This window comes from Bos indicus, chromosome 23 (genome assembly GCF_029378745.1).
Source record: "Bos indicus isolate NIAB-ARS_2022 breed Sahiwal x Tharparkar chromosome 23, NIAB-ARS_B.indTharparkar_mat_pri_1.0, whole genome shotgun sequence".
Taxonomy (NCBI): domain Eukaryota; kingdom Metazoa; phylum Chordata; class Mammalia; order Artiodactyla; family Bovidae; genus Bos; species Bos indicus.
Window position 1 is genome coordinate 40,627,150 of NC_091782.1, and position 24,655 is coordinate 40,651,804.

At 40.4% G+C, this 24,655-nt stretch overlaps 1 long non-coding RNA gene across 1 annotated transcript in view; it reads right to left on the minus strand.

The window, feature by feature from the left end:
* LOC139178910 (uncharacterized) overlaps positions 1-11,521 on the minus strand; it is a 59,535-nt gene extending 48,014 nt beyond the window's left edge. The window contains exon 1 of the long non-coding RNA XR_011563321.1: positions 11,437-11,521. This is a non-coding gene — a long non-coding RNA (uncharacterized lncRNA). The remainder of the gene's footprint in view (positions 1-11,436) is intronic.
* Positions 11,522-24,655: the final 13,134 nt, after the last annotated feature.

Below are 24,655 nucleotides of genomic sequence, written 5' to 3' on the forward strand. Positions count from 1 at the left end.
GATGAGAAGAACTGACCTGATGCTGGGAAAAGCCCCTGATGCTGGGAAAGATTGAAGGCGGGAGGAGAAGGGGACAACAGAGAATGAGATGGTTGGATGGCATCACCGACTCGATGGACATGAATTAGAGCAAGCTCTGGGCGTTAGTGATGGACAGGGAAGCCTTGCACGTTGCCATCCATGGGGTCCCAAGGAGTCAGACACAACAGAGCGACTGAACTGAACTGATTATTAACACAGGTAAGTATTAATGTTAAATTTTGTTGACAAAGATTTTTAAAATGATAGAAATAAAATCTTACCCATTCAGCTGAACTACAACTGCTTCACCCATCCAACTAAGCTTTCTCCCCTTTCTCACTATTCACCAGAAGAACAGAGGTGCTGTCCACCTCTCCGAAGCACACCATTGATTGGGGGAGTCAGAGCTGGCCAAATGGTGGCCAGCAGAAGAGATGCCATGGTCATGCCAAGGTAACTATAAGTGAGAGATCTCTGGGGTTGAGGAGTTTTTGAAGAATCCATAAATGTGCCCTGGGAAAGGAAGGACAGTCATGGTGTATCTGCCAGGTTCGGTTGGTACCAATGTCCAGATTATAGTTACATCCAGATAGCAACACCATTTCCGTCCTTCCTCTATTTTCTCCCTGTGTCCAAGAGTGTGACAGGCCTTCTAAATTAAATCTATAACACTGTTTCAGTCATGGTCCCAACAGGAAACAGATGGCACTCTCCAAACAGTACAATTTGAGGAGGGTTTATTTACAACAGGACTGTTTACAAGGATATGCGTAGAGGGGAAACCACAAGAGATAGTACGGTAACCCAGGACTAATCGCAGCTGGGTATTTAACCTCCATCCCACAGAGATGAGGGGAGTGAGCACTTCCTGGGACCCAGGAGGAGAGAGAGTCAAGCAGAGTCTCCCTCTTTGAGAGGAGCAGTAACTGTTGTGGGGCAGAGCCAGGCTACCTCTCCAGCTGAATGCCAGGAGAATAATCTCCTAACATCAGTTTCCTAACTCAGTCTGGTCCCCTGCTGTGGCTCCATCATGAAGCTAGAGGGCATTGGAACCCATTTACATAAATCTATATGGGTCAGCCATAATTTATATACCAACAGTATTTTAGCAGCATTACAAAGTGTGTGCGTGTGTGTGTATGCGTGTGTTCAGTCAGTGGGTTGCCATTGCCTACTCCAGAGGATCTTTCTGACCTAGGGCTCAAATCTCTCACATTGGCAGGTAGATTCTTTACCGCTGCACCATCTGGGAAGCTCTATTCCAAAGTTTGGCTATATGATATTTCACTGTTTAGTTCTAAATACTTTGTATGTTTGATTACCACTTGTTTGACCCAAGGATTATTTAAAAGTGAATTTCTATATTTTCAAATTCGTAACTTTATGACTATCTTTCATAATTGAATACTAGTTTTCTTGCTTTAAATTGGAAAACATTGCCTTTCTTGTATAATTTTTCATTGCTATTTCTTGAGTCTTTTGTGACTCAATAGATGGTCAATTTAAAAATGTTCTGTGTGTGGTGGGTAAGATCATATAGTCCCTAACTTTTGATTACAGAGTTCAATATAAGTCTATTAGATATAGTTTGTTAATTTTGTTGTTTAAATTTTATATATTCTGACTTTTTTCTTTTATATGCTTTTTCTAAGAATTTAGAGGCTTAATTTGCTTGGTGATTTGGTTTCTGTGAGTTTGGTCAACATTTTTAACTTTTTTTTTTTGTTTGTTTCTTATTGCAATTTTGTCAATCTACATGTTTATATAATACATAATTATGTGCCAAAATAATTTAGTGTGGCTGTGTAAATCTTACAGTTTCCTTCTATTATTACAATAATCCTCTTTGTCCTTAGTGGGTCTTTTTGTCTTTAATAACTTTTCCCTGTAATTCTATTTTATCTGCTATTACCACAGCTAAAAACAAACTTTATTTTTTAACAATATTTTCTCAGATATATTTTTGATCCTTTAATTTTCCAGCCTTTTGTGTACCTACATTTTAGGTATCTCATAAATAACATATAGCTAAATTTTATTCTATAGTTTGACCACTGAGAGAAAAATAAGAAGTGATTTAAATCTCTTTACTTTTATTGAGATTACATATATATTTGGAATCTTTTTTCCTGCTACTGTGTTTTCCTTTGCTTTACTTGTGTCCTTTCTTGCCTTAAGTTGATTGACCAAACTTAAATCTTCACTCTTTCTTCCTCTCCCCTTCCCTTCCTTTTTTCTTTATTTCTTTATTTTTAATTAGTTTCTTTATTCTTTATTTTCTCTTATTTCTTTATTTCAATGATTAATACTTCTACTTGGATATTTTACCCATCTGCTTTCCCCATGGTATCATATTTTTATTATGCTTTTTATGCTGTCTTTGGTCTCTTTATCATGTTCAGTGTACATATTGTGTTATCTATTTTAGATATTCTAAGAAGTTCTAGTTTTCCTTTATGTTTTGCTGACTCTTTTTCATGGCTGACCATTTCGTTGAGTGACTGATTTTTTTAATACTTATCTTCCAAGGAGCTTGTTTTTCTGTGGTAGCCTCATTCACCCTGGGTTGTGTCCTCTTAGAAGAGTTTTTTCTCGTACAGTGTCTGGGATATCTTCAATTTAAGGCCAGTTTTTATGCGTTAATTTATCATTTGTGACTCTTGAATTTGTAGTAGAAATTCAGACCCCCTTTCCCACTACAATCTCAAAGTAGATGTTTTTCTAGTCTCGTTTCCATATAGAGGGACCAACCCTTCAAGAAGCTCATCCTTTTGTAGAGATTTCAGTTAGAAGTCTTCATCTTTCATGAGTTCAAGGCCACATTTACTTTCTCCAACCCGGGCATTATAATGCTTTTTAGTTAGCTCTTTGGTGTATATATTTTTATCTAGTGTTTCTTAGGTGTCCTTGAGTGAGTGAAAGCCCATTTGTTGTGGTTAGTCCCTCAGTCGTGTCCAACTCTTTGCAACCCCATGGACTATACAGTCCATGGAATTCTCCAGGCCAGAATACTGGAGTGGGTAGCCTATCCCTTCTCCAGGGGATCTTCCTGACCCAGGAATCGAACCAGGGTATCCTGCATTGCAGGCGGCTTCTTTACCAACTGAGCTATCAGAGAAGCCCCTAGGTGTCCTTAGCATTAGCCAAGTTTGAAACTCTGGCTTTGACTTCCTTATTTAACAGCTTAAGGATTTTCCTTTCCTCTATTTTGAGCTTTTCCTCTATTTTGTTATACTAAAAGCATCATTGTTTTATATCCTATATTTCTAAGTGTTTGAAGGAGAAAGCAGGAGCACATTCCAGCAACTGAGCTTGCTTTCAATGTATCTGTCAACTTTGTGAGGCAGGGATATTTTGAATTCCTTTTAGAAAGTCTCACAGAAAATCTACAACATACAGTATTTTAAATCCTGGGAATACAGAAGTGACTAAGATGCAGTCCATCGTCTAAGTTCTATGCAAGTAATGATGACAGTTAAAGGTGAGAATTTCAGAAATAAAGGCATGAATAAAATGATACAGAAAGAAAATCTGGCTCTTCATTCTTTTAGAGAGGAGAACTGAATTTCAGAGTGTTGATAAAGACTTGCCCAATTTCAAGCAGGTATTAAATATAGAACCAGGATATATGTTTCACTTTTCTGACACAAAATCTCATGCTTTTTAAAGCAGAAATAGCAGCTGTAGCTTCAATATAAGTGTTACTTTGTGAGCAGTGGAGAAGTTCATTTAGAGTGTTGGCTACATATCAGATTTATGAAGAAAAGACATTTATTGATTAAATAGTCTTCAAGGGTCTTGCATCTCTCACTTCTGCCCTATTGAAGGAAAAAAAAAAATTTTTTTTTTCCCCTCTAAGCCTGAGCTTTTACTTGCCACTGCTGACCCAGCATCAAGGACAGAGAATTCAGGGGCTAGTGGAAGGTGGATTGCAGACCAGAAATTGGTGCTCTGAAAGTTCAGATGTCATAGAAAGCAACAGAAAAGAAGCTATACTAGGCTGAGCATTTAATCCTAGAGTAGAGGCTTGATAGAGTTTTACATTCAGTAGGAGGGAAGGAGATAATAGCTGGGACTGTTCATATCCTCACTAAACAAGGATTTCACTTTGACAACAGCTAGTGAGCCACAGCCAAGGCCCCTGCTAGTCCCTCCTATTGATGATTAGAGAGACTTCTCAGAAACCTAACCTTAATTTCTTTCCCAGTTGGCAGGCTTTGAATTTTTCAATAAGTTTTATGTTAAATAAAGTTGTTTTTTTCCTCTTAAATGCCAAATTTTTCATGTGATTGTGTGTCTGTTTTTGATCTGGAAAATGCTCTGAAAGGCATTAATTGTTTCATCTGATATTAATTTGAAATGAAAAACAGAAAGAAGGGGGCAGACAGATTTGCTACATCAATGATGATTTATAGCTAATTTGATTTACGGGGTAGAAGGGAATGTCAAGAAAATCTTAAGTATCCACTTCAGCAAATATGTCTGCTGCCTCGTATTAACCCACCACCATTTTCTTTTCACATGGAGTAGAAGATGTGCACTCATCTTCTGCGAGAACTCCAAAATACGACTCGCAGCTGAACAACCATTGACAGGAGAATGTTGGATTCCACCAAAAAAAGATACCCCATATCCAAGGGCAAAGGAGAAGCCCCAGCAAGATGGTATGAGGGCTGAAATCACGTTTATAATCAAATCCCATACCTGCCAGAGACGGTCGGAGGGCTCTAACAAAACCTTGTGTGCACCAGGATGCGGAGACCCCACAGAGACTGAGCCAGACCTTCCTTTGAGTGTTTGAGTGTCTCCTGTGGAGGCACAGGTCAGCAGTGGCTTGCTTCAGGGGCAGGGGCTCTTGGTGCAGCGACCTGGGTATGACATAAGCCCTTTTGGAGGAGGTTGCCATTAACCCCACCACAGAGCCACCAGAACTTACACAGGACTGGGGAAACAGAATCTTGGAGGGTACAAACAGAACCTTGTGTGTGCCAGGACCAGGGGAAAGGAGCAGTGACCCCACAAGGGGCTTACCCAGACTTGCCTAGGAGTGTCCAGGAGTCGCCAGCAGAGGCGTGGGTCGGTGGTGGCCTGCTTCAGGGTCGGGGCACTGAGTGTGTCCGTACATGCAGGGGACCTTTTGAAGGAGGTCGCCATTATCTTTGTGACCTCCACCATGGTTTAGTCTCAGATCAAACAACAGGAAGGGAACACAGCCCCACCTATCAACAGAAAACTGGGTTAAAGATTTACTAAGCATGGCCCCACCCATTAGAACAAGACCCAGTTTCCCCCACAGTCAGCCTCTCCCATCAGGAAGCTTCCCTCTTATTAACCTTATCCCTCAGAGGGCAGACAGAATGAAAAACAGAATCACAGAAAACCAATCAAACTGATCACATGGACCAAGGCCCTGTCTAACTTAACAAAACTATGAGCCATGCCATGTAGGGCCACCCAAGATGGATGGTTCATGGTGGAGAGTTCTGACAAAACGTGGTCAACTGGAGAAGGGAATGGCAAACCACTTCAGCATTCTTGCCTTGAGAACCCCATGAACAGTATGGAAAGGCAAAAAGATAGGACACTGAAAGATGAACTCCCTAGGTCGTATGTGCCCACTAGGCTAATGGAAAAGAGAGGAGAAATAATTCCAGAAAGAATGAAGAGACGGAACCAAAGCAAAAACAACACCCAGTTGTGGATGTGACTGGTTATAGAAGTAAAGTCTGATGCTGTAAGAACAATATTCATAGGAACCTGGAATGTTAGGTGCATGAAGTGAAGTCGCTCAGTCGTGTCTGACTCTTTGCGACCCCATGGACTATAGCCTATCAGGCTCCTCCATCCCTGGGATTCTCCAGGCAGGACTACTGGAGTGGGTTGCCATTTCCTTCTCCAGGAGATCTTCCCAATCCAGGGATCGAACCTGGGTCTCCCATATTGCAGACAGATGCTTTACCATCTGAGCTACCAGGGAAGTCCACCAGGTCCCCTGGTGGCTCAGATGGTAAAGCGTCTATCAATGTGGGAGACCTGGGTTCAATTCCTGGGTCAGGAAGATTCCCTGAGAAGGAAATGGCAACCCTCTCCAGTACTCTTGCCTAGAAAATCCTATGGACTGAGGAGCCTGGTGCAGGCTACGGTCCATGGGGTCTCAAAGAGTCAGACACGACTGAGCGATTTCAGTTAGGTGCATGAATCAAAGTAATTGGAAGTGGTCAAACAGGAGATGGCAAGAGTGAACATTGACATTTTAGGAATCAGTGAGACAAAATGGACTGGAATGGGTAAATTTAACTCAGATGACCATTATATCTACTACTGTGGGCAGGAATCCCTTAGAAGAAATGGAGTAGCCATCACAGTCAACAAAAGAGTCCAAAATGCAGTACATGGGTGCAATCTCAAAAACGACAGAGTGATCTCTATTTGTTTCCAAGACAAACCATTCAATATTACAGTAATCCAAGTCTATGTCCCAGCCAGTAAAGCTGAAGAAGCTGAATGGTTCTGTGAAGACCAACAAGACCTTCTAGAACTAACACTCAAAAAAGATGTCCTTTTCATCATAGGGGACTGGAATGCAAAAATAGGAAGTCAAGAGATACCTGGAGTAACAGGCAAGTTTGGCCTTGGAGTACAGAATGAGTAGGGCAAAGGCTAACAGAGTTTTGCCAAGAGAACGCACTGGTCATAGCAAACACCCTTTTCCAACAATAAAAGAGAAGACTCTACACATGGACATCAACAGATGGTCAATACAAAAATCAGATTGATTATATTCTTTGCAGCCAAAGATGGAGAAGCTCTATAAAGTCAGCAAAAACAAGACTGGGAGCTGACTGTGGCTCAGTCATGAACCCCTTACTGTCAAATTCAGACTTAAATTGAAGAAAGTAGGGAAAACCACTAGACCATTCAGGTATGACCTAAATCAAATCCCTTAGGATTATACAATTGAAGTGAAAAATAGATTCAAGGGATTTGATCTGATAGAATTCCTGAAGAACTCTGGATGGAGGTTCATGACATTGTACAGGAGGTAGTGATCAAGACCATCCCCAAGAAAAAGAAGTGCAAAAAGGCAAAATGGTTGTCTGAGGACGCCTTACAAATAGCTGAGAAAAGAAGAGAAGCTAAAGGCAAAGGAGAAAAGAAAAGATATACCCATTTGAATGCAGAGTTTCATAGAATAGCTAGGAGAAATAAGAAAGCCTTTCTCAATGATCAGTGCAAAGATATAGAGGAAAACAATTGAATGGGAAAGACTAGAGACCTCTTCAAGAAAATTAGAGATACCAAGGGAACATTTCATGCAGAGATGGGCACAATAAAGGACAGAAACAGTATGGACCTAACAGAAGCAGAAGATATTAAGAAGAGGTGGCAAGAATGCAGAACTATACAAAAAACATCTTCATGACCCAAATAACCATGATGGTGTGATCACTCACCTAGAGCCAGACATCCTAGAATGCAAAGTCAAGTGGGCCTTAGGTAGGATTACTACGAACAAAGCTAGTGGAGGTGATGGAATTCCAGTTGAGATATTTCAAATCCTAAAATACAATGCTGTGTAAGTGCTGCACTCAATATGCTAGCACATTTGGAAAACTCAGCGGTGGACACAGGACTGGAAAAAGTCAGTTTTCATTCCAATCCCAAAGAAAGGCAATGCCAAAGAATATTCAAACTACCACACAATTGCACTCAAGTGGCACACTAGCAAAGTAATGCTCAAAATTCTCCAAGCAAGGCTTCAACAGTACATGAACCATGAACTTCCACATGTTCAAGATAGATGTATAAAAGCCAGAGGAACCAGAGATCAAATTGCCAATGTCCATTGGATCGTACAAAAAGCAAGAGAGTTTCAGAAAAACATCTAATTCTGCTTTATTGAAGCCTTTGACTATGTGGATCACAACAAACTGTGGAAAATTCTGAAAGAGATGGGAATACCAGGCCACCTTACCTGTCTCCTGAGAAATATGTATGCAGGTCAAGAAGCAACAGTTAGAACCGGACATGGAACAACAGACTGGTTCCAAATTGGGAAAGGAGGGCGTCAAGGCTGTATATTGTCACCCTACTTATTTAACTTATATGCAGAGTACATCATGCAAAATGCCAGGCTGGATGAAGCACAAGCTGGAATCAGGATTGCCAGAAGAAATATCAATAACCTCAGATATGCAGATGACACCACCCTTATGTCAGAAAGCAAAGAAGAACTAAAGAGCCTCTTGATGAAAGTGAAAGAGGAGAGTGAAAAAGTTGGCTTAAAACTCAACGTTCAGAAAACTAAGATCATGGCATCTGGTCCCATCTCTTCATGGCAGATAGATGGCAAAACAATGGAAATGGTGAGAGATTTTATTTTGCAGGGCTCCAAAATCACTGTAGATAGTGACTGCAGCCAGGAAATTAAAAGACGCTTCTTCACTGGAAGAAAAGCTATGACAAACCTAGACAGCATATTATAAAGCAGAGACATTACTCTGCCAATAAACGTCCGTCTAGTCAAAGCTGTGGTTTTTTCAGTAGTTATGTATGGATGTGAGAGTTGGAGTATAAACAAAGTTGAACACTGCAGAACTGATGCTTTTGCACTATGGTGTTGGAGAAGACTCTTGAGAGTCCCTTGGACTGCAAGGAGATCCAACCAGTGCATCCTAAAGGAAATCAGTCCTGAATATTCATTGGAAGAACTGATACTGAAGCTGAAACGCCAATACTTTGGCCATCTGATGTGAAGAACTGACTCATTGGAAAAGACCCTGATGCTGGGAAAGGTTGAAGGCGGGAGGAGGAGGGGACAACAGAGAAGGAGATGGCTGGATGGCATCACCAACTCGATGGACATGAGTTTGAGTAAACTCCGGAAGTTGGTGATGGACATGGAAGTCTGGCATGTTGCAGTCCGTGGAGTCACAAAGAGTCAAACATGACTGAGTACTGAACAGAACTGATTTTCTTTTCAGAAAATACTATACACATGAGAGAAGGCTATCCGTGTAGCCTGTCCAACCTGGCCCAATGGTTCAACCTCAGGTGACTGTCAGATTTCACAGTCTTGTCCCGCTGTGCCTTGTTTCTTATAGAGTCTCAAAACAGTTCAGTTTTCATAACATTTCCAATCCCTTTCTGTTACAATACAATTCCTTAGCTGATAATTTAGGAGTCGACAGCTATGGATGATAGAAATATGGACTGAAGAGGAATTTTTCAGCAGATCAACATGGAACAATAAAAGGAGAAGAAAGGGACATTATTTTTTGTATCATATTCGTGTTCATTTGAAACTACGTCTTCAGCCCAGATCGCCTTTACTCCAGATACATGTATATTAAGCCAACTGGATACTACATCTGCTATTGTAGACATGCCTCCAACATGTGCAGAATTGAATTTCCAAAGCCAGAAACTTGGGCAACAATCTGACTCCTGTGTTGTCCTTCCCGAGTCCTGCACTGTAATATTATAGTTTTCTATCATTCATCAAGTACCTCCTTATTACCTCCTATACGGTAAGCGCCAGAGTAGGTGTCACACACACAGACACACACACATACACAATTGTTCTTAATATTGAAAGTGATAGTTACACGTGTAACTATTGTTACACGTGTCTTTGCAACCTGTAACTGTTCCATTTTTCAGATGAGGACACTGAAGCTCAGAGAGGTAGGACGCTCATGTTCACATAGGCAACAAGTGACAGTCATAATGCATTACTTTCAGTTTCATAAACACATCTCAAGTGTTTATGAGATCTTTCCTTCTTTCCTTCTCCACCTTTTTGTCTGACTATCCCTTTCTTACACTTCTGTCAGGACTCAACTTAAAATAAACTTCCTCCAGTATCTCTGGTCTTTCAAGCTTGGTCTGAATTTCTCTCCCGTCTCCATCACCTATATCTCTTCCCCTATGTTTATCCTTATTGTATTAATCTTTGTCTAATTGCCTGCATCCACCATTATATTATATATAAAGGTGAGATTATTTTCCTTGCCATAAAATCCCTAGCCATACCATGTAGCAGGCATTAAATAATTGCTTAAAGAATGGAAGAATGTTGGGAGAATAAGAAACACAAATTTTGTTCACTTCTGAATTATAGTCTTGGACTGGCCCTTTCAAATTTTCCCTTCTCTAGAATGATTCCTTGTCTTCAGAGCTCTTCCATCTTAGTTTTCATGTGTTAAACTCATTGCCAGATTCTGCAGTTTGCTCAATCGCAGAGAGCAAATACAAGTATTCAACTTGTTTATTTAACAAAATAAATACTTAGGTATTGCTGTTTTATCATATAAGCTTGCAGAGGACATGGTTTTCTTGTTTATCCTTCCTTCCTTCTTGGTGCCATTTCATAGGCTTATGGGGTGTCAGTGTTCAGAGGGAACTTAGAAGACTATTTAATGAAATCCCGCAGAGGAAATGCAATCCCAGAAGCACAAGGACATTTACCCATTCTCCTGCTGCTAACAAGCAGTAGCCTCCTTTTGTTTTATTTACTCTGTGTCTCTCCACCATTTTCCTATTTTTGGAGTCAGATTAACCTCCATGTGGGAAGGTGGCACTTCTAATAGTCCAAGGGGTACCAACCTGCCTTTGGACACTTAAAAGGACTTTCCTTCTTTGGGGTTTGCCAAAGGCTGACTTCAGTATTAAAAGAAGGTCTCCTATTATCTGGTGTTACAACCTTGGAACAGCCAGCAGACTGAACAGTCACACACTAGGAAGCAAAATGCTGAACAGAAACACAGCCAATTCTGTCAGCCATCCAAGGGTGTGTAGCTCAGCCATGTCAGCTGGCAACAGTGTTTGCAGCAACCAGTCCTGAACTCACTGGAGCCATGGCCTCACATCTGGAGTCTAGACTGAGTGGCTCTCACTTGGGCCCACGGCCTCTTCACACCTCCAGACCTCTCTCTAGTGCTCTCACTTTACTTTTTCACTTTGCCAACTTTTTTTTTCCCTCCGGTCTCTTGTGATTTTTTTTTTCTTCTTTCGTTTATCCTTTCATTGTTCTTTTCTCAAATGAATTCTAGCTTAGAGACTTACTTTCCAGATACTCCTGACAAACATCATAGAGAAAAGGTTTTCCCAACAATGAGGAGTCCATCAGGACACGATGTCAAATGTCAAAGTGTACAGTGTCTGAGAAAGGTTCCGGTTCAAGATTTTCCACTCACCAGTTGCATCTTTTTGGAAACTCAGTATTGTTGGGGCTTGACTTTTCTTATCTTTAAAATAAAACAAGCTGGATTGCCTTTGTCATGTTCCAACTATTTTTTAAAGCTACAGAATCCTTTCCTCAAAGAAAATCATACGAGAAACATCAAGATGGAGAAAGTATTGAAAAAAAGCTTTTCTGGCTCTATAGGGGGATGGGGGAAATAACTGTTTCACCTTCAGGAGTTCCTAATGGATGCTGAGAGTAGTAGAGTTCCTAAAATGTGCAGCTGGAAAACCCCCGGCCTGGATGATCTTAAAGGCATCTTCTATTTGGTAGGTAGGTGTAGTGAAAACTATTGTGATCATCACATGTTCTCTCTGCTTCCTTGCATTCCTCAGTGCTTTGCAGTTAAGCATTGTGATGTCAATGGTCTGGCTAACTTGAGCAGAGATGATTCATTACCTCTGAGCTGAGACAAAGGAAACTCACGTGTGATTCTTCATAGTCTCTTTCCTTGCTACTATGACAAAAGAGGCTGCCTCTTGCACAAGGTGCCGCTACATACAATTATAGACCCTCTTTTCATCCTGGGGCCTTGAATATGTTGAGCAGAGAAACTTGTGATGCCATAATGAACAGGTTGTGATTGAAAAATAACCCTTTGGTGTGTGAAGTCATTGGGATTTGGGAATTAATTTCTATGCTGGAATAAAGCTAGCTTATGTTGATTAAGGTAGCAGGCAAGGACAGCAGAATTATGAGAACAAGATCAAACTCTCACGTTAGATCTTATTTGACCATCTGCTTGTGTGCAGCCGTCTCTTTCTATGGGGTCATACAGTTAGATAAAACTAGCAGTCTCTGTCTGTACTAGTTTATTTGAATGGAATTCAGCAGAAAGGGGATCTACTGATTAACATAAATGAGAACAACATCATTAGTCTAGAACTCTTCAAATTCAAATAGTTTTAAAACAAAGTACTTTCCCCAGATAGAAGCCCAGACAATTGTACAGAATCCTATACCTTGGAGATAAAAATGCTGGACATATTAGAGCATCTCTGGATGGGCTGGAGCAGAGGCTGACTTCTCATTGTAATGCGTGATGTCTAACATCCTTCTTGGGGCTTTGTCTGTCTCTCCTCTTCCTTCCCTTCCCTGCACGCTACCACCCCGGGGCAATGCTATCTGAGGATTTTTATGATCACATGCAAAGTCCAGCTCCTTCCTGGGGGCAAGGGGACAGGGGCACCACTCTGAGTCACAGGGTTTACACCGAACCCCTGAGTTTCTTAGTAGAATCAAGTCCCAATTACCCAATGGGCTCACTGATAAAATAACACATCCTTTACTGGCTGCTTTCCTTTTTCTGTCTCACCCCCTTTTCCCTCAGTTGTTATCTCCTAGTATCACAGCCCAAAAAACCACTTGCACTTAAATCCTTTTCTCAATATTTGAGTGGAATTCAAACTATCCCAACCACTCTGGCTTCCATGCTTTCAGATCTTCTGTCTAGGAGATTTCTAAATGGACTTATAAGTGGCGATTTTAGGCAGATGGGTGGAAATTTTTAAAATGGGTATTACAAGAGGCTTGAGGGCTTTTAATTAATTAAAATTTTAGTTCAATTAATTTGGAAATGTAGTTACATCTTCTATGGTGGAACCGTAGATTTGCCTCCTGATGTGTTTTGCAGTTAAGGAGATTGCTAGAACTCATCTCTCACCTGCTAAAAAAAATCTTAGAAGAAGAGGTGGTGCCATGCTTTTATTTTGAGTCTAGCATTTCCATTGATTCACACATGGAGGGACATTGTCACATGACCAACGCCTTCAAAATTGTTCCTCTTTTCCTGGATCTAAGTTGTTCAAGTTTCTTGGGAGAGTGTTGAACTATGGAATGGAAAAGAATAATAGATAGAAAGGAAAGGAATCAATTTACAGAAGGGCTCAATAGCAAATAGTTTAGTGCCCTGAAAGCATTGGAGTGCATGAGATGGTGTGTGGTCACAGAGTATATTGTTTGAGTTTGTCATTTCAGGAGTGACACAGTAACAAGTCATGACAAATCATAAGGTGTGGCCACAGAAGGAAATAGCTAAGATGAAGGGGACAAGGGAGATAAGAGATCAAAGACGTGTGGAGCCTCAGAATGGGGTTGTAATGAACCTGTTAGTAACGAACTTCATGTTTTCAAAATGCAAGGTGCATTTTCAAGTCTCTTGATTTCTGAGAAGGATTATCATTATCTATTTCTTTTTTCAAGCAATATACTCCTCTTGGCTCCATGGCTCTATAGTCTTAAGAGGTTTCTTTCCTGCTTTTGTACTCTTTCCATATCCTCTTTTTAAAATGCTGGTGTTCCTTAGGTAAGTCTTCCACTATCAGTAATTCTCAGCATTTTCCCCTGATTAGATCCCCTCGATGGTGTTAGCTCTCACCTGTATGCTGACGAGGCCCAAATCAATATCTCCAGCCCAGACTTTTTCTTGAACTCCTCCAGTAAATCCCTGCATGGATACCTCACTGGCACCTCAGACCAACATGTACACGGCAGAATTTTATGCAACTTCATCCCCCTCAAAAAAAAAAAAAAAGAAAATTTTACAAAGCATTTTTTCTATTGTTTTCTCTGTCTTAATAAATTAGCATACTGGAACCCAAGTTACATGAAATTTATAGGGACTTCCCTATATTCAGATGGTAAAGAATCTGCCTGCAATGCTGGAGACCCTTGTTTGATCCCTGGGTCAGGAAGATCCCCTGGAGAAATAAATGGCAACCCACTCCAGTATTCTTGCCTGGAGAATCCCATGGACAGAGAAGCCCGGTGGGCTGCAGTCTGTGGGGTCTCAAAGAGTCAGACACGACTAAACAACTAAACACACACACACACACACACACACACACACACACACACACACACAGGGATGTTTATACATTTTGTCTATTGATGTATCCCCATTAGAACCATGGCTAAAAAAAGAGTAGTTATTAAAAAATATTTGAAGGAATGAATTTTTGACCCCTCCACCCTCTATAAAATCAATTAAAAAGCTGACTCTGATTAGTTGCCAGCAAAATTTCTGTCCTTCTCATCAGAGTACAAGAACTTAGTAAGAATCCAAAAATAGGAAAAAGTTTTATCACACCATTATTAGTGGCACCAAAATTTGGCTTTAATATACATGAGTTTCGAAGAGAAATAATTAAACATACGGCATCCCATGACTAATAATAGTACTTAAAAAGAACTTTGAATATTATGAGGAAAAGAATAATGCATAATGTTATAATTTATTAAAGGAACATGGACTATTTTAAATATAGGGTTTAAGTGTATAAAGAAATGACCAGGAGAAAATGCTGCAATATGTTAACATTGATTATCTTTAGTATAATGGGTAATTTTTATTTTATTCTTTGTGTTCTTGGCTCTTTTCCAAACTGTCTACAAATAAGCATGTTTTACTTTTATATTAAGAAAAACACATAATTAAAATATTTTATGTAGTAGAATCAGGGCTAGTCATTTTCTTCTTACCATTTTCTTGGTCATTTTAAATTTGTTAATAGTTTTCTTTTATTATTCAGTAAATTTCACCAAAATGCTTTCTTTTGATTGCTAAAAATGGACCCAAATATTTATTTTGCCATAGGCTTCTTTATTCCCTGCATCTCATTGTTTTTTAAACACTAATTAATATACAACAGAATATGCTATTCTTTTTATTTTATGTAGCTATTTCCAAAGTAATTGGACCCTAGATATTTCTGTAAAAAATATTGGGCCAGGCAACAGATCAACCTTGATTTTTACGTTAATGAAGGAGTGGATGAAATAACATCAATCTGAAATTTAACTACTATTTATGGGCTTCCCTGGTGGCTCAGATGGTAAAGAATCTGCCTGCAATTCAGGAGACTTGGGTTCAGTCCCTGGGTTGGGAAGATTTCATAGAGAAGGGAATGGCAACCCACTCCAGTATTCTTGCCTGGAGAAATCCACGGACAGAAGAGCCAGAAAGAGTCAGACACGACTGAGTGACTAACACATACATTATGAACTTTGTAGTCCTTTAGCAAGTAAGTCATGGCAACCCACTCCAGTACATCCATGGAGAATCCCATGGATGGAGGAGCCTGGTAGGCTACAGTCCATGGGGTTGCACAGAGTTGGACACGACTGATGCGACTTAGCAGCAGCAAGTAAATCTTTAAGTTGCAAAACAGAAGCGCCCAGCACAAGCAAAAGATATCTCACTCTTCATAGATATTGAAATGTGATTAAATGTGGTCTTATAAATGAAGACGTTATATACGTATAATGTGCTATGAGGAACGACTTAGGAAAGTAAAAATATGAGTATGCAAAATTTAGGAAGATTGTAAATATTACTATGTCTACAAAATGAGTGTACACAGCATCTTTAAATAACCGATGTTAAACATGATTCATGTCATGCACAGAGGAAAGAAGTTTATATCTTAATTTCAAGTAGTTTTGATTTCAGAAAAGAACAGCATCCAGTCACCAAATGACTCTCTTTTGTTCCATTGGGATTCAATACTGAGAAAGAAGATGAGAGCGTAGTCTTTCTTTACTCTCCTCCCAAACACCTACAAGTGTAGCCTTACATCTCAAGCAGAGTGTTCCATAAGCCTCTTCACTCTTTCCATCATGCTTTCCAGCACACACTCAATCATGCTTCTGCCCTATTTTGGAATAAGCAGTCACAAAATTTTGCTGAAAATTTCTTGCTGTGCCTTTGAGATTAATTCTCTCCATTAAGTGAACATGGATGGAAATAATTAACCTTTCACTTGGTATTAATAGAAGAAAGTAGAATTTCAGTAGTGCTAACCTACTTTATAGGCTGTTACTTCTATTGTCTCCATCCCATCTCTGTTCCCACATGTGACCATCTGGTTCGCAGAAGGCAGTGTTCACTTGGGCCATTTGCATGACTACGGGTGCAAAGAGCATAATAGGAGATGAAGGAAACCATGCACGTGTTGGAAGGAGAGAGCTGAGTTATGTACCCCAGGGGTTCTCATTTTGGTTAATTTTGGAAAGTACATAGTATATCACCACTGGGCAATGAGATTGTTAAATCGCTGTTCTGACCTCAGAAAGTGAATGTGTGTGCGGCAATTGGTGCTTGGGACAAGAAATATGCTTATGGTATTACATGTTCAAATGACATGTGAGATTTACTGAGTATGAATACAGTATCCCCTGACTTGACTACACATCTCCTCTAATTACAGGAAATGCGATCTGCACGATGTGGTGCTTGACATTAAGTGTTGGACACATAACTTTCCCTTCTCTGGAATCGTCAAGACTTCTTGGCCCCCATGATTCTCTGCACTGGGACCCAGAAATCTGTGTTTTAACAAGCCCTGCAGAAGATTGTGATGCACACTCAGGTTTGAGATCCACAGCCATAATTCTTCAACCACTAATTCCAAGTGATGTTCCCTCCTCCTGTGTTCGGTCCTACTGTGCTGGAAGGTTCCGTCGTTTGTCTCTTAACCTCTTCCATTCCTTTTGCTTTGTCAGATAATCAGCATCTCCTCCTAGAAAACCGAATCCCTAACAAATTTTTCTGCCTCTAGTATCCATTTCCTTTGACCTTGTAGTCTTTCTTAAACAACGCTTTCATTGCAGTCCCCTACTTCAAATCCCTAGAGTTTTCTCAGTAACACCTGGGTGAAGTCCAATGGTCCTATCGTATTTTTTAACATTCTGCATTGTACACATTTCTGACCAAACTTAAGAATGTATTTCTCCTTTCTGCCCACACTTTATGTTGTGCGCTGTTCTCAGTCTTGTCTGATTCTTTGCGACCCCATGAACTGTAGCCCTCCAGGCTCCTCTGTCCATGGGATTTCCCAGGCAAGAATACTGGAGTGGGTTGCCATTTTCTTCTCCAGGGGATTTTCCCAAACCAGGGATTGAACCAGTGTCTCTTGCAGTTGCTGGATTAGCAGGTGGATTCTTTACCACTCTACAGCATATCTTGCATGTATTTTTCCTCTGTGCTTTTGTATATGCTCTTATCCTAGATCTAGATCAATCCTCCTTAACCTTTTTTATGCTTTCAAATCCTAGTTGCCTGGCAAAATTCCCTTCTTCCAGGAAGACTTCTCCATCAACTCCTCACACCTAGATCTCTCTCTTACTATTCACTCCTTTCCTCTGACAACTCCTTACACAGAACTTTGTATTATTATATGCATGCCGTCCTCATGAACAAAAATTTCAATTTATGTACCTTTGTATCTTTTCACCCAATAGCTTACATGCAACAGCCTTGTGTTCAAAAACTGCATTGGCCTGTGAGTCATAAGACCAAAGTTTTGAAAAATTGATAGCCTGCTTATCTTCAGCCTAACTGTTAGTTAGATGATTGAAACATTATTATTTATTCCTTGGTCATAATTCACTGTACTAAGGGAAAATTACTTGCAGTGTTTTTGAATAAGGGTAACTATGACAAAAGGTCATTCTCTGTGGACTCAGGGGAACTGTGAAGCCTGGTCCTAGTGAATGGCTCTGAGAGTGAGTTTTTAGACCAGGATAAGGAAATGAACTTGAGCAGACTCCAGGAGATAGTGAAGCACAGAGAAGCCAGGTGTGCTGCAGTCCATGGGGTTGCAAAGAGTTGGACACGACTTAGCAACTGAACAACAACAAGGAAAATGAGCACCATCTTCAGGGTGTATCAGAGAGTTGCAAACAGTCCAGAGACACAAAGATAATGTTCTGGGTTTTTTGTTTGTTTGTTCATTTTTTTCCAATGACATAAAGACCGAAAAGGGAAAAAAAGGAGGGAGGGAGGGAGCGGGGAAAGAAAGAGAAAGGAAATAGAAAGGAAGAAAGGAAGTTTACCTCTTTCTGCTTGCCTTTTCTGGAACTGAGGTACGTAATTTGGAAAAGGACATATCGTATATTTCATCAGATATATGTCATATGATACAAGAAATCTCGGTTTTAAGTTCAAGATGAAGTCCTAACTTGCTGCAAGGTATTCATCAAGTTACTCAGATTCTTCATGCATCAGGCGAAGATCCAGACTGTAAGTGCTTGGCAGTAAGCTTTTTTTGAATGTAACGTAAGTGCCTAACATTTAGTTTCTGATTGCCAATGCGTCTATTTCAAAGACACCCATCTTGAATAAACATACCTCTAGCTACACATCTAAATAAATAGCCAGGTCGCTCCACCCAGGAAGTCGCCCTTTTAGACAGCCCCAGGCAACCTAGATTCCTGACCTTTTGAGTGACCCTGCTTTTCCCTTTCCAGGCCCAAATTCCTACCTTTAGGTTTTAAATTCACCAAATAAAGAATAAACCTATAAAAGCTTAGGCATCCCACCCTCAATTCCAGGAAAGGGAGAACTCAGGTCTACACTGTGTCTCTACCCAGAACCTCCTTGGGTGGCTCTGAGCATGCCGTATGCCATCCAAGAACTGCGAGTAATAAATCTTATTTTTTCAAAGTTCCCAGATAGCTTTTCTCTGAGGTGCATCTTGCAATCATAATAAGAACCACAAGGCCCTGTTCAGCCATAACACTGACTCTTTCCAGGCAGGAAACCTCTGTGGGGACTACCACAAGTGATTTGGGCCCAGGTGAGTGTTCCCAGGCATTCCTAGGCATATCATCACTGATAGGCTGAGACCAACAGAAAACAAGATCATGCACCTTTTTCTTGAGGTTATTGTAAAGATTCTAGGACACAGTGACAGTTCCTGGATCAGAGTTGAGAAAATCAAATCATTGCCATGTAGAGGCTGGTTTCCAGATAAGATTTGAAGTGGTAGAGCACAGGCAATACCAGAGAACATGAAAGGCTTTCTTCCTGTAGTCTACATTCTGCCCTGACCATTGGAGCTTTCAGGCCTATAGGAGCTGTGAAGAGAAGAACGTTAAATGCTTGAAAAGATATGAGAAAAATAGCAGGGCTACACCTGTATCAGGAACAACAGACGTTCTCCGCAGGTCTTCCTGGATATAGAAACACCAAGGTCCATTTATTTTTAGAAGATACCCCTGCATAGTATCTATAGTATTTACTGAGTGCCTGACACGTGCCAGGCAACATGCTAGATGCATTCATATATGTTATTTCATTTCATCCTGGTCACACGTCCATAATATAGTTAGCCCAGAGGAAATACATCAAAAGAGGACAAACAGATTTTCCAGTAGCCAAACAGAAGGCTTTTTGTTGTGTTTTTTTCTTTCTTACGTCAACAGTGGTGTACTTTCTGCTATGCTGGGACAGCATTCTGAAGTCAGCACGAGCTAGGAGAAGGAACCACAAGCAAGAGAAGGCAAACTTCTGCTCATTGTAGAGATCAAATGGCCAACATCCACTGCGCCATGGAAAAAGCAAGAAAGTTCCGGAAAAACATCTATTTCTGCTTTACTGACTATGCTAAAATCTTTGACTGTGTGGATCACAATAAACTGTGGAAAATTGTTCAAGAGATAGGAATACCAGACCACCTGACCTGCCTCTTGAGAAACCTGTATGCAGGTCAGGAAGCAACAGTTAGAACTGGACATGGAACAACAGACTGGTTCCAAATTGGAAAAGGAATACGTCAAGGCTGGGTATTGTCACCCTGCTTATTTAACTTATATGCAGAGTACATCATGAGAAACACTGGGCTGGAGGAAGCACTACCTGGAATCAACACTGCCGAGAGAAATATTAATAACCTCAGATATGCAGATGACACCACCCTTATGGCAGAAAGTGAAGAACTAAAAGGCCTCTTGATGAAAGTGAAAGTGGAGAGTGAAACAGTTGGCTTAAAACTCAACATTCAGAAAACTAAGACCATGACATCTGATCCCATCACTTCATGGCAAATAGATGGGAAACAGTGGCTGACTTTATTTTTGGGGGCTCCAAAATCACTGAAGATGGTGACTGCAGCCCTGACATTAAAAGACACTTACTCCTTGGAAGGAAAGTTATGACCAACCGAGATAGCATATTAAAAAACAGAGACATTACTTTGTCAACAAAGGTCCATCTAGTCAAGGCTATGGTTTTTCCAGTAGTCATGAATGGATGTGAGAGTTGGACTGTAAAGAAAACTGAGCACCGAAGAATTGATGCTTTTGAACTGTGGTGTTGGAGAAGACTCTTGAGAGTCCCTTGGACTGCAAGGCGATCCAACCAGTCCATCCTAAAGGAGATCAGTCCTGGGTGTTCATTGGAAGGATTGATGTTGAAGCTGAAATTCCAATACTTTGGCCACCTCATGTGAAGAGCTGACTCATGTGAAAAGACCCTGATGCTGGGAAAGATTGAGGGCAGGAGGAGAAGGGGATGACAGAGGATGAGATGGTTGAATGGCATCACTGACTCAGTGGACATGGGTTTGGGTGGACTCCGGGAGTTGGTGATAGACAGGGAGGCCTGGCGTGCTGCGGTTTGTGGGGTCACAAGGAGTTGGACACGACTGAGCGATTGAAATGAACTGAACTGAACTGAACAGAACATTTAATAAAAACTTGAACTGCATTATTAGAGACCTGAGCTCTCCAATTTATTTGAAATAAGCTTTACAAAGACATATAAGCTGAAAATACTGAAGAGTGGACCTCAGTAAAGGTATCACACATCCATGCCTAGGACAGTTTCACAAAACTGTCAAGCAATAAGGAATCCACTGTCTTCTCACCTAGTTTCATGAATAACTGGCATAGATCACTCCAACTCTCAAAATGCTGGGTCTTTTGCTCTTCCACTGCCCCATTTGGTATGTAGTAAACTTAGGATATGAGATGTAAATCCTTACATGGTCATTTGTTAACTATTAGGGAAGCATAGGAATAAGTTTGAGATGGTCCCCTGATGGCTCAGACGGTAAAGCATCTATCAATATGGGAGACCTGGGTTCGATTCCTGGGTCAGGAAGATTGCTTGGAGAAGGAAATGGCAACCCACCCCAGTACTCTTGCCTAGCAAATCCTATGGACGGAGGAGCCTGGTGCAGGCTACTGTCCATGGGGTCGCAAAGAGTCAGACATGACTGAGTGATTTCACTTCACTTCAGGTTCTCTAGTCCAGCTACTGGTCCCAAGCATTTATAAGGCGACCTTCCTGCATACTTCATTTAGTCCATTTGCCCTGATCTTAGAATATCATTTAATACCCTGAACTTATTTCTTTTTCATATTCTGTCCTCAATGTCCTGCCAGTCCTTGATTATTTTAAGATCCTCACGAAACGAGCTCCTTCATGCCTTTACTCTTGCAAAAGAGCAGATTATCCCTTCAAGAAGAGATTGATGGTACATTTAAAAAGGCCTAATTGCTATAAACACAAAGAAAGTCTTATGTCCAGCTTGGCAAGGAGATGGATCAAGTCCCTGTTATTTGCTCCCAGTGCTTCACCCCTCAAAAGACTAACAAAAAGATTTCTTGCCATAGCTATGAAAAATAAAATGCAAGTTAAATCCTCAAGGCACACCACAAGACAAGACTTTGGCAGCATGCCTCAGTTAATTTATACTTCAACAGAGCCCGTTTTTCCATTTTAAAATGAACATATGGACATTAGAAGAAGGAAAAGGAGAAGAAACGATGAATGAGGTAGCAAAAAGAGCCCAAATCAAAGGATTTAGGTACCAGATTAATATTATATTTCTGAAATTTTGTTCTGTCAGTGCTTAATTTATCTGTGTACTAATCAAGGTAAACACTTGTTACTCTAACCCTAAATTTTAATGACTTTACACAGAAAAGCAAATCTTCCCACACATCACAGTTCAGTCACTCAGTTGTGTTTGACTCTTTGCAACCTCATGGACTGCAGCATACCAGGCTTCCCTGTCCATCACCAACTCCTAGAGCTTGCTCAAACTCACATCCATTAAGTTGGTGATGCCATCCAACCATCTCATCCTCTGTCGTCCCCTTCTCCTCTTGCCTTCAATCTTTCCCATCATCAGGGTCTTTTCAAATGAGTCAGTTCTCATCAGGTGGCCAAAGTACTGGAGCTTCAGCTTCAGCATCAGTCCTTCCAATAAATATTCAGGACTGATTTCCTTTAGGATGGACTGGTTGGATCTCCTTGCAGTCCAAGGGACTTTCAAGAGTCTTCTCCATCACCACAGTTTTAAAGCATCAATTCTTTGGTGCTCAGCTTTCTTTATAGACTAACTCTCACATCCTTATATGACTACTGGGAAAACGATGGCTTTGACTAGGCAGAACTTTGTTGGCAAAGTGCCTTCTCTGATTTTTCATATGCTGTCTAGGTTGGTCATAGCTTTTCTCCCAAGGAACAAGCATCTTTTAATTTCATGGCTGCAGTCACCATCTGCAGTGATTTCACATCACAGTCCAATACATGTCAACCTTTGGGGAACATGGGCCTTTCTGCCCCACACATTCAGCTTATAGCTTACCATCTTTAAGAATCTCATATTCTTTAATTATATCAATTGCTTTGGGCAAAGTGAAAGAAAACCAAGCACAAGTGAAGAATATATTAGCAAGTGTCTAGGAATCAGTACTTGAAATGTATATGCATCACTTTTTCCCACATTCCATTGGCCAGAACTCAGACATATGACCTTTTCTACATAAATTGAAAGCTATAAGTATCACTCGCTTGTGCAAACAGGAATAAAAGGAACAGGGTCTAAAGAACACTAGTATTGTTTGTGTAACAGTTAGGGACAGAGCTAGAAGTGGTTCCCCTCAAGCAGTACCCCTGGCTGAATGCGAGGGGAGTGTCCAGCCAAACTACGAAGTCTCTGACTAGTTTTCTTATATTTAAACTGTCATGAGGTAAAAGTAATTTTGACCATCTTTGGCCCTTGGTACAAACACACAAAACATACCACACATTAATTTTTTTCCATGTAGATGAGGCTTTTATGTACTGGTTCAAATCTGTTTAGAAATTTCATGCTATGAAAACATTTGATGGGTGTCTATATTTGTGCTGCCTTCGAAATTTAGATTTTCATGGGAAACTACAATGTGGAATGTCCCAGGGATGGAATTTTTTACTAAATGATTTAATAACCTTGAGCATTATGAAAAACATATCAAAAAAACCCCTCTAAAACTGGTACGTTATTTTCTTCTAAGAGAGTTCCTTTAAGTAGCAATAGAAAAGGTTACCATGTGGTTATAATGGAAATTTTAAAAATCCTTTCGGCAAGATACATTTTCTTCTATTCACTCAAAAATACATGATAGCAAATCCTCAATAATTAATTATAGTTCAATATCATGACAATAGTTAGATTTGTTGCAGTTTTCCCAGTACTCCTCTAGGTTGTCATTACAAGGCACTAAAATAACCCTAAACATGTTACAAGTGCTAATGATGAACATTATGTACATAGAGGTGTAGAGGTTAAGGTTTAACCAGAAAAACAAAACTAAGTTCAGATATCTACACTCAGGGACGTGGTTATACATGTGGTGGTTCTACAAGTATATCAAACAAGAGACAGTCAGGTAACCCAAGAGATTCTGATGGCAGGAACCACTTCTATTCCTAGGCTGGAGAGACAAAGAGAGGAGATGGTGTTCTCTGAACCCACAGGTCAGCATCGCTTTATGAAAAGTGGAATCATAGCAGATATGTCTGGTAGGAGCTAATGATTTGGTACTCCATAAAATGAAGTCACCCCCCAAGAACCTGCCCAAAGCAAAGAAGAAGGAATACAAATAACTAGGTTCTTTTCTCTCTTTGCCTCCCACAGGGTCCTTTCTGTGCTTACTATTGACCAAGCACAGCCTGGGTGACTGCCAGGGTGACAGGAAAATGCTTAACACCTGCTCTTCCCTGATGCTACAGAGGACAGGAGTGATGAGAAATGCATCCTAGGACAAGCAGCAAATGCCATCAACGCACCAAGGAAGGCAGCATCATTATGCTCTCTCTATATTCTCCATTGATTTGCTCACTCAGTGCAAAGTGATGGCCTCTCTCCACATAGCTGCTTAAAGAACACTTGCCAGTTCAAAAGGATTTTAAATCCTTGGAGTCATGTTTGAGTACAAGTAATGTTCAGTTTAATCAAATTGCTACCTCAGGTTTCAAATCACTTCTAATCAGTTTGAGTTTTAGACTTCTGCCTTTGCTGGAGAAAAACAAAACAAACTAAAACTAAAGTAGGTGTATAGATGCATTTAGATTTAGCACATAGATGGTCTTCTCCAAAAATATCTTAGAGATGAACATAGGAAAGAGATGGTGTTCTTTGGGAATCATAGGGGTAACTACTTTCAACTACATGTCAAACCAACAGAGTAAGTTGATAAACCCTGGGAAATCATTCTCTAATAAATTTTAAGTTAAAATTAAACAAATAGATCCTCACATTTCTTACAGATCTCTGAAATTCTATAAGCTTTCTTTGGAGTTCAGTTCAGTCATTCAGTTGTGTCCGACTCTTT